We start from the raw sequence: 11,929 nt of genomic DNA, 5'->3' as shown, positions 1-11,929 counted from the left end.
CATACTGGGTGTTCTTCCTTTCTCTGGAATCATTTTCTCTTACACTCAAATTGTCTTCTCCATTTTGAGAATGCCATCAGCAGGTGGAAAGCATAAAGCTTTTTCTACCTGTGGGTCTCACCTCTCAGTTGTTTCCTTATTCTGTGGGACACCTTTTGGTACGTATATAAGTACAACATTTATACACTTTTCCAAGGAAACTGCAGTAGCTTCAATGATATACACTATGGTAACTCCCATGATGAACCCCTTCATCTACAGCCTGAGAAACAGGGACATGAAGGCAGCCTTGAGGAGTGTTATCAGGGGCACAACTGCTTTTCAGTGATTATATTATGAGCTTTGGTTTGGGATTTCTAGGCTTCATCAAAGTGACAGGATACACTTGAGCGAGAATGCTTGATTTTGCACCACCACGTTCTTCTATAATGAAAAGATAACACAATGGCTAAGTGTAATTCAACTTGGTGTTGAAACCTGACGTTGCTCCTTGTGTAGCTATGTGGTGTTAGATAAATGATCTTAACTCTCTAAGCTCAGTTTCTTTGGTCAGGTTCTATAGAAGCTGAGCCTGAGGCAGGGTTTTTTGTTATAGTGATTTTGGGGGAATATTCTTAGAAGATAGTATGAGAAGGTGGATTGAGCTGGGGAAGAATGTAAGCAAGCAATAGATACAGACTACCTTCAGCTTTATCCCATTGATAGATTCATGTGAATGGCACTGCAGAATTTGTCCCACTGAGGAAGGGATCTGACCTTTCATGCCCCAATTTAGTAATTATCAAGACTGTCACTGGTAAACTGCATGTGTTCTGGTATTATCAGCATTTACCATATTCAATTTTATATTCCTGTATAAAACTGACTGATTAGAATATTGCAGTGACTTGAGATGATTATGAGATAATAACTGGACCTTATCGATGAGAAAGGCTTTGTTTCCATTAAGAAAGTATAACCATGACTCTGAGTGTCCAAACGACAGAGAGGTATCTTTCATTACAAGGATGCCAGAGATTCGAAATGCACAGGAACAGGACAGTAGGACTTCATTCATTTCTCCATGAAGTGCTTTCATCCTAGGAATGGTTCTCCTCATTGTCACAGGTGGCTGCAACACACTCAGATATCATAACCAGACATCATGCGTAGAGACACAAAACTGACTGTCTCTGGACCTACTGTTAATGTTGTTGTTAGGTGCCATCAAGTCGATTCTGACTCATAGTTACTCTATTTACAACAGGAATTTTTTAATAAAAATTGTGAATATAGCACCTATTATTGTTAGCAGACTTTTACATAGAATCGTATAGAAGACATCTGCTCCCATCTGATCACTGAGAATAGCATATATCCCATTCTAATCACAGTTTTGTTTAGGGGAAAATAATTACTATGAGAGCCTTAGACTGACCATGTAGTGTATTTTTTCTGTTGGGAAGTTAATTCTTATAACCACTAAAAGCACTTAATAAAATACATGGTACACAATACTCAACAAAATTTAACTACGACCATTGTGTTCTACATTTTGCCAAATTTTTAAGGCTTAAAATTCCTTACTCTCACATATTTTTATAACTTCCTTCAGCATTTTTATTGGCTTACTTTTATTGTAATATATATTAGCTGGTGTTACCTGTTTCAGTAATAAAGTCAAACAAATTGTTATTGAGTAGGCAAAGTAGAATTGGTACCTTTTTTGGAAATACATTTGCTTTGATCCTTACTCATTGATTTATTGATCGGAGTGTATATGAGATTTTACTTTTCTCCTTTGTCACCTTATTTTGTAGTTTTTCTTTCTCATCTCTGGTGAGTCTACACAGAGATTGAATAAGACTGATTGAACCATTAAAGTTTCGGAGGGTTGGCTGCTCTCTTAGGGAGTTCATGCAAAATTTTGTTATGTGTATTTATGAGGAAAACAAATTTCCTATGGACATGGGCTTTATTTTAAGGGAGACATGTAAAGTGTAAAATGGAATAAGACAAAAGGGTAGTTGACAGGCTTAGGGAGATCAGTTTTCCCACAACCACAAAGTATCAGGACCATCAATCAGAATCATCTCTGTCATGTTGGGGTGACAAAAAAGCAGATCTTGTATGAGAATTCATGGAGTGTCTGGAGTGCCTTCTGGTCATCATTGATGGTGGGATTGTGTTCAGCACTAAACGAGGAGGTCAACTCCTCACCAGGCACACCAGGTGTATTAAAGGCAAAGCTGTCTCCATGTATGTTCATAAAACACTTACAGAGATGAATCACCTGAAACCTCATTCATACCGCTGGTTTCCATACCTCACCCAAGACCTACTGACTTTGATATCTGGGGAGACATCTGAGGGATGAACATTCTAAATAATTTCTTTTTTGAGATTTTGATACATGCTAAAGTTTGGGAAGCATGACTTTAATATTAGAAGAAGATAAGAGAATGGATTTAGAATGCAGAATATGAAAGAATCTGGAAAACACAATCTTCAATTTTACTTATTATCAAAATATACACAAAGAACTGTATGAAATGTATCAGTAGTTCTTAAAGAATTGTAATACAATGAGAACTCATATACTCGTGACTCAGGTTATGAAATAAAGTAATGACATCACCATATAATCCCATGAATAGTCTCCTAGCTTATTGCCTTCTACCCTCCCAATGAAAAACACTATCCTGAATTCTGTATTTATCATTTTCTCTTAAGTTCTTCTATTTTGTTGAATGTTACTGTTATAGATTTAATTATACCTCCTAATAAGATAGATTGAAGTCCTAACTCCTGCAAATGCGACTTTGTTTGGAAATAAGATCTTTGAAGATGTTACCTGTTAACATGAGGTCATGCTGGAGTAGGGAGGGTTCTAAACCAATATGAGTGTTATCCCTATAAAAGAGAAGATATTGAGACAGAGAGTAAAAAAGGGAGGACATCTTATGAAGACAAAGGAAGATATGGAGTGAAGCTGTAGCTACAAGCCAAAGAAATCACAGGGATACCAGAAGTCGGGACAGACAAGAAAGGATCTCTCCCAGAGATTCAGAGGCAATGTAGTCCTGTTGACAACTTGAATTTGGACTTCTAGCCTCCAGAACATTGAGATAATACTTTTTTTTCTGATTTTAAGCCATGCACTTTTGTGATAGTTTGATATTGCAGCCCTAAATAATTAATGCTGTTGTTGGGTGTTGTCCAGTCGATTCCAACACATAGCAACCCCCATGTTGCCCCACTGAGTTTTAGAGGCTGTAATCTTTATGAAAGCAAATCACCAGGTCTTTCTCTCACAGGGCAGCTGGGTCGTTTTGAACCAACAGCCTTTAGGATAGCAGCCAAACGTTTAATCATTGAGCCACCAGGGCTTCTTTGACATACTTGTGACATAGACATATACAGAACATTCCACCCAGCAACAGTCAAGTATACTTTCTTTTCCAGTGTTCAAGGGACATTCTCCAGAATAGACCATATATTAGGCCACAAAATCTTAACAGAATCCAAAACATCGAAATATTACAAAGCATCTTTCCTGACCATAAAGCCAAAGAAGTAGAAATCAACTACAGAAAAAGCAAGGAAAAAAAAAATGAAATTCCTGGAAATTGAACAGTATCTTACTCAAAAACTGCTAGGCTATAGAAGAAATTAAGGGTGAAATAAAGAAGTTCTAGAGAGAGGTTCATTGGACTTGCCAAGGCTGGAACATGAGTCAGGCTGGAGGCGTCTCCTGTTTCACATAGTGGCAGTGGCTGGGGAACCCAAGATAGCAAGACAAACAACAGGGCTCTGGCTTACACTCTGCAAGATCTATGAATTCAAAGATTGGCAGGCAAGACAGCAGACAAGCTGCTAGCTCAAGTCCCAAGAACCAAAAGACAGATGAAGAGGAGTCAACTGAAGGATCCAGTGTGAGCAAAAGCCCCCAAGTTGAAAATACACTCTATAAATATACAGAATTAAGATTAAGGAACAGGGGTATGCAAAGACTCTTAGAAAGTAACCATGCTACATATTTGCATTTTACAATAACTTAGCTATATTCCTAAATATTTATTTGTACTCTCATAATGCTTTAAAATCTCACAGCTAAAATTGAAATCGGGCTTAATAACACCATTGGTAAGATAGTCATGCTTTCAGTTGTACTTAAAAAAGACTACAATTCAGTTAAAGAAGTATAACCGTGTGTGCAAGGTATGTAAGTAAGTTGGAGGTGAGAGAAACAGGTACAGAAAGGTAAATGGCATGCAGCTGATCCCCTGGGGGCTGAGAATCAGCCGTACTGAATTCCACCTTATATTGTTTTTGTCTTTAAAGATTTGCCTTGTCCTGGGATCTGAATAACAAGAAAAGTGTTTGCTTAATGAGGAGCTTTGGATATTGAGCCCCCAGGGACATAGAGACCTCAAATAGTTTATCTGTGGCGACCTCACTCAGCAGTCCTCCTCCAGTCAGGAAGCAGCACACCTGTGAATCCTCCCACAGATGACCCTCTTGCCGGGGAGCCTGGTGCCTCACTTGGTCCCTCTGTTTCCTAAGGAAAGCTCTTCCATCTACATCCTCCAACATCCAGGGCAAATGTCAAGCATCATTCCTCAGTGATGCCAGCCAGGTAACCCGAATCCCTTAGTTAAGGTTTGGAAATGAGGACAGGTGTTTTAATACAGGTTCATTCAGGGGAATGATGCATGTCAAGATATTATGTGCATGAAATGATTAGATTCAAGTCTCCTCTGAACTCCTGCCTGTCTCTCATCTTTCTGATGTGTTTCCTTCTATCTTGTCAGCAATGTGAGGGAGCTGTCATTCTGCTAGTGTCCTCGTCTCTCCACAATGGCAAGGAGAATTTTCGTCTGGAACAGAAATCTGTCTCTTCTCAAGCGTGATGACCATTTAAAAATTCTCTGAGATTTACTAGCATTCTTCTGGGTGGTTAAGAAGGGTTTATCAACATCACCTTACCTTCTCATTCCTGGCTCTTAACACACATTGCCATTACAAGTTTCCCCCACTATCCAAAAGTTGAGTGTTCCTAGGAAACATATCACAAGCTAAAAGAATGGCTTAAAGTTAGGAAAATTATCATTAATTTATATATGAAAAATTTTTGAGCACCGCAGACCCCAAAAATAACCAACCAAATCATACCAAAGAACACATATAATCTTAAATAACAGTAACATACAATGTTCACAGACACAGCTCAAAGCTGTGGCATTTTATGTTGAGATGCTGAGTGTAGTTTCCAGGGAAGGAGCTTGGCCATGTGACTCTGGCTGCTCAGGGTGTGCACTGCCTCTTTAATGGCTTGCTGTAGAATAAACACTGAATGCTAGTTTTGCTCTTAGCCTTTTTTCATAAAGGTAAAAATCCTCTTAAGTTATCTTTCGGTTAGCGAAGAAAACTAGTACTAATGTGGATATTTCATAAAAGTGAAGCTGGATAAAGCAAACTTTCAAAAAGCGGGGGATATTTTATTTATGTTACTCAGTTCTGACCTCTGGGGAAAGAGGTGATGTCCAAGACAGACTCATCAGGCTGCCTCCCCAGTGTGTCTTTTTCTCTATAAAATTACCAAATATTTAAAATGAGCAAAAATAGTGTAATAAAAAAAAAATGACCACCCTCTCACCCCTTTCCAAAATAAATGAATATTGACACTCTGACATATATGCTTCTGGTCTGTTTTATTTAACCAAATAATATGCACACAGACAGTACCACCATTGCAATCCCCTCCATCCCTCTCATTCCCATCCCAAGATCTGCTTGCTGACGTTTGATTGTCAGTCACCTCCATCTTTTGCATCAGATTCATCAACAATATGGAACCTAGAAACCAAACAGGTGCTTCAGAATTCCTTCTCCTGGCATTGACAGAGGATCGGACACTGCAGCCTCTCCTTTTTAGCCTGTTTCTGTCCATGTGTCTGGTCACTGTGCTGGGAAACCTGCTCATCATCCTGGCTGTCAGCTCTGACCCCCACCTCCACACCCCCATGTACTTCTTTCTTTCCAATCTCTCCTTTACTGACATCTGTCTCAGCACCACCATGATCCCAAAGATGCTGGCGAACCTCCAAGCACAGAATCAGAGCATCCCTTATGGAGGATGCCTCACCCAGGTCTGCTTTGTCATGATTTTTAGTACTTTGGAAAATTTCCTCCTTTGGAGTAATGGCCTATGACTGCTATGTGGCCATTTGTCACCCACTGAAGTACAGGGTCATCATGAACACCCACTTCTGTGGCCTGCTGATTCTAGTCTCCTTGCTCATTAGCATTGCAGATGCTCTGCTCCACTGTCTGATGTTGTTGCGACTGTCTTTTTGCACAGACCTGGAAACCCTTTACTTATTCTGTGAAGTTTTTCAGGTCATCAAGGTTGCCTGTTCTGAAACTCTCATTAATAACATCATCATATATTTTACAGCTAGCATACTGGGTGTTCTTCCTTTTTCTGGAATCATTTTCTCTTACACTCAAATTGTCTCCTCCATTTTGAGAATGCCATCAGCAGGTGGAAAGTATAAAGCTTTTTCTACCTGTGGGTCTCACCTCTCAGTTGTTTCCTTATTCTATGGGACAGCTTTTGGTTCGTATATAAGTACGACATTTACAAACTCTTCCAAGAAAACTGCAGTAGCTTCAAGGATATACACTATGGTAACTCCCATGATGAACCCCTTCATCTACAGCCTGAGAAACAGGGACATGAAGGCAGCCTTGAGGAGTGTTATCAGGGGCACAACTGCTTTTCAGTGATTATATTATGTGCTTTTATTTGGGATTTCTAGATTTCATCAAAGTGACAGAATTCTCTTGAGCCAGAATGCTTGATTTTGCACCACCACGTTCTTCTAAAATGAAGAGATAACATAATAAAAAATAGCTAAGTGTAATTCAACTTGGGATTGAAACCTGACTTTGCTCTTTTTGTAGCTTTGTGGTGTCAGATAAATGATTTCAACTCTTAAACTCAGTTTCTTTGGTCAGGTTCTATTTCTTTGGTCAGGTTCTATAGAAGAAGAGTGTAAGCAAGCTATAGACACAGGCTATCTTCAGCTTTATCCCACTGATAGATTTGTGTGAATGTCACTACAGAATTTGTCCCACTTAGGAAGGGATCTGACCTTTCATGCCCCAATTTAGTAATTATCAAGACTGTCACTGGTAAACCACATGTGTTCCTGGTATCATCAGCATATATTCCTGTAAAAAATTGGCTGAATGGAATATTGCAGTGACTTGAGATGATTGTGAGATAATAACTGGACCTTACCGATGAGGAAGGCTTTGTTTCTATTGAGGAAGCATAACCCCGACTCTGAGTTTCCAAACAACAGAGAGGTATCTTTCATTACAAGGATGTCAGAGTTTTGAAATGCACAGGAACAGGACAGTAGGACTTCATACATTTCCCCATGAAATGCCTTCATCCTAGGAATCGTTCTATTTGTTGTCACACAGGTGGCTGCAACAGACTCAGGTGTCATTTCTAGACATCATGCATAGAGACACAAAACTGACGTCTCTGGACCTATTATTAATGTTGTTAGGTGCCATTGAGTCAATTCCAACTCATGGTGGCCCTACGTACAACAGAAATTTTTTAATAAAAATTGTTAATAGAGTACATATTGTTAATAGACTTTCCCATAGAATCATACGGAAGACAATTTCTCCCATCTGATCACTGAGAACAGCATATATCTGTTTCTAATCACGGGTCTGTTTGGGAGATAAGAGTTACTATGAGCACATTAGACTGACCATGTAGTGTATTTTTTGCTGTTGGGAAGTTAATTCTTATAACCACTACAAGCACTTAATACAATGCCTGGTACATAATACTCAATAAAATTTAACTAGGACCATTATGTTTTGTATTTGGCCATAATTTATAAGGCTTATTATACTTTGCTCTCGCATATTTTTACCACTTCCTTCAGTACTTTTATTAGTTTACCATTATTGCAATATCTATTAGTAAGTTTTACCTGTTTTAGCAATAAAGTCAAATGAATAATTATTGAGTTAGAGTAGAATTGGTCATCTTTTTTGGAAACATATTTGACTTGATCCTTACCCATTGATTTATTGACCAGAGTGTCTATGAGATTTTACTTTTCTCCTTAGCCACCTTATTTAGCAGTTTTTCTTTCTTTGGTGAGTCAACACAGAGATTGAGTAAAATTAATTGAACCATTGAAGACTTAGAGGGTTGGCTTCTGTCCTAGGGATCTCATGGAAAATTCTGTAATGTGTAATTATGAGGAAAACAGTTTTTCTATGGACATGGACTTTATTTTGCGGAAGACATGTAGAGTGTAAAATGGAATGAGACAAAAGGGAAGTTGGCAGGTTTAGGGTGATCAGTTTTCCCACAACCACAAAGAATCAGGATCCTCACTCAGAATCATCTCTGTGGTGCTGAGTTGACAATAAAACAGACCTTGGAGGTGAATTAATGGAGTGTCTGGAGTGCCTTCTGGTCATCCTTGATGGTGGTGGTGGGATTGTGTTCAGCACTAAACCAGGAAGTCAGCTCATCACCAGACACACCAGGTGTATTGGTATTGCAAAGTTGTCTCCATTTATGTCCATAAAACACTTGCAGAGATGAGTCACCTGAGACCTTGTTCCTACTGCTTGTTTCCATACCTCACCCACTACCTACAGGCTTTGATATCTGGGGAGATGTCTGAAGGATGAACATTCTAAATAATTACTTTTTTGACATTTTGATGTATGCTGAAGTTTGACAAGCGTGGCTTGAATATTAGAAGAAGATGAGAGAATGGATTTAGAATCTAGAATATGAAAGAATCCAGAAAGTGGAATCTTTCCCATTTTACTTATTATTAATATATCATATGCAAATACCGTAGAAAATGTATCAGCAGTTCTTAAAGAATTGTAATATAATGAGAACTCATATACCCATGACCTGGGTTATGAAATAATGACATCACCATATAATCCTATGAATAGTCTTCTAGTCTTATTGCCTTCTACCCTCCCAGTGGCAAACACTATCCTGAATACTGTATTTATCATTTTCTCCTATGCTCTTCTATTTTGTTGAATTTTATTGTTATGGATTTAATTATGCCTCCTACAAAGATAGGTTGAAGTCCTAACTCCTGGTACCTGCAAATGTGACTTTGTTTGGAAATAAGATCTTTGAAGATGTTACCTGTTAATATGAGGTCATGCTGGAGTAGGGAGAGTCCTAAACCAATATGAGTGTTATCCTTATGAAAGAGAAGATATTGAGACAGAGAGTCAAAGAGGGAGGCCATCCTGTGAAGACAAAGGAAGATATGGAGTGAAGCTGCAGCTGCAAGCCAAAGAATTCATAGGGATACCAGAAGTTGGGACAGACAAGAAAGGATCTTCCCCCGGAGATTCAGAGGGAACATAGTCCTATTGACAACCTGAATTTGGACTTATAGCCTATAGAACTTTGAGACAATAATGTTTTTCTCATTTTAAACCACCCACTTCTGTGATAGTTTGATATTGCAGCCATATATAATTAATGTTGTTGTTGTTGTTGGGTGTTGTCCAGTCAATTCCAACTCATAACAGCCCCATGTGACAGAGTTTTATAGGCTGGAATCTTTATGAAAGCAAATCACATGTTCTTCCTCTCAGAGGGCAGCAGTGTGGTTTTGAACTGCCAGCTTTTTGGCTAGCAGCCAAGCATTTAACCACTGAGCCAAGAAGTGTCATTTGATACACCTGTGAAATTGCCAGTATTTGTATTTTCGCTGCAATACTGGCAATATGACTGAAGGGAAGTTTTTAGTCATTCCTAGGTGCATTCCTGTCTGATTTATAAATTTGCCTATTTTTAAATTTATTAGCAGTGAAATTTTAATGAATGAATTCTGTGTCCTGATTGTGCTTTTGAAATTTAATCATGTTGCTGCATGTAATCTTAATTCATTTATTTTCAATTCTGTATAATTTTACATTATGTATGGTGACATTACAAAATATGTATCCCTTCTGATGTTGATGAAAAATTTTTTTATTGTACTTTAGATGAAAGTTTACAGAACTAGTTTCTTATAAAACAGTATACACATTGTTGTATGACATTGGTTAATAACCCCACAACATGTCAACACTCTCCCTTTTCAACCCTGGGTTCCCTAATACCAGCTTTCCTGTTCCCTCCTGCCTGCCAGTCCCTGCCTTAGGGCTGGTGTGCCCTAACTTTAGTCTTGTTTTGTTCCATGGGCCTATTCAACTTTGGGCTGAAGGGTAAATCTCAGCAGTGACCTCATTACTGAGCTGAATGGGTGTCCAGGGGCCAGACTCTCAGGGTTTCTCCAGTTTCTGTCAGGACAAGCAACTCTGGCCCTTCTGTTTGAGTTAGAATTTTTTTCTACATTTTTGTCCAGCTCTGGCCAGAACCCTCTATTTTAATTCCTAACAGAGCAATATAGTGGTGGTAGCCAGGCACCACCTAGTTGTACCACTCTTAGTCTTGCGGAGGCCGTGGTAGATATGGTCTATTAGTCTTTTGGACTAACCTTTTCCTTATATCTTTATCTTCCTTCATTCCTCCTTGCTTCTGAAGGGGTGAGACCAGTGGAGTATCTAGATGCCCGCTCACAGGCTTTTAAAACCCCAGACACTACTCGCCAAAGTAGAATGCAGAAGGTTTTCTTTATAAACTATTTTATGCCAATTGAGCTAGATGTTCCCCAAGACCAAGGTCCCCACAGCCCTCAGCCAAGCAATTCCACCCCTCAGGTAGATTGGATGTGTCTGTGGAGCTACCATGAGCTTGACTTGCACAGGTTGTGCTGGCTTCCCCAGTTTTGTGTACTGTCTTACCCTTCACCAAAGTTACCACTTATCTATGGTCCATTAAGTGTTTTTCCATCCCCACATATCTCCTCCCTCATAACCATCAAATATTGTTTCTTTTTGTATGTAAACCTTTTCATGACTTTTTACACTAGTGGTCTCATATAATACTTGTCCTTTTGTATTGACTTATTTCACTCAGTATAATGCCCTCCAGATTCCTTCATGTTATGAGATGCTTCACAGATTCATCATTGTTCTTTAACATTGCGTAATGCTCCATTGTGTGAATGTACCACAGTTCGTTTATCCATTCATCTGTTGATGGGCATCTAGGTTGTTTCTATCTTTTTGCTATTGTGAACAATGCTGCACTAAACATGGGTGTGCATATGTCTATTCCTGTGATGACTCTTATTTCTCTAGGATGTATTTCTAGGAGTGGGATTGCAGGATCATATGGTATTTCTCTTTCTAGCTTTCTAAGGAAGTACCATATCATTTTCCAAATTGGTTGTATCATTTTGCATTCCCACCAGCAGTGAATAAGTGTTTCAATCTACCTACAGCCTCTCCAACATTTGTTATTTCCTGTTTTATGGATTTGCACCAATAATGTCAGAATGAGATGGTATATCATTGTGGTTTTGATTTACATTTCTCTAATAACTGCAAGCTTTTCCTCATGTGTCTGTTAGCTGCTTGAATGTCTTATTTGGAGAAGTGTCTGTTCATTTCCTTTGCCCATTTTTTAATTGGATTATTTGTCTTTTTGTTGTAGAGGTGTTAGATTTTCTTGTAGATTTTAGAGATTGGACCTTTGTCTGATTTATAATAGCCCAATTTTTTTTCCAGTCTGTAGGTTCTCTTTTTACTCTTTTGGTGAAAACTTTTGATAAGCAGAAGTCTTTAACTTTTAGAAGATCCCAGTTAACTAGCTTATCCTCTGGAGCTTGTGTGTTGTTGTTGTGGTTTGTATCCTGTTAATGCTGTCTATTAGGGACTCTAGCATTGATCCTATTTTTTCTTCTACGAACTTCATAGTTTTTGGCTTTATATTTAGGTCTTGGATCCATTTTGAGTTAATTTTTGTACA

General features: G+C 38.6%; 1 pseudogene; it reads left to right on the top strand.

Moving 5' to 3' along the window:
• The first annotated feature begins 5,831 nt into the window (after window positions 1-5,831).
• LOC126071032 (olfactory receptor 7G1-like) lies at window positions 5,832-6,771 on the top strand (annotated as a pseudogene).
• Window positions 6,772-11,929: the final 5,158 nt, after the last annotated feature.

This window comes from Elephas maximus, chromosome 3 (assembly GCF_024166365.1).
Source record: "Elephas maximus indicus isolate mEleMax1 chromosome 3, mEleMax1 primary haplotype, whole genome shotgun sequence".
Classification (NCBI taxonomy): domain Eukaryota; kingdom Metazoa; phylum Chordata; class Mammalia; order Proboscidea; family Elephantidae; genus Elephas; species Elephas maximus.
This window is presented reverse-complemented; position numbering and strand designations above follow the sequence as displayed.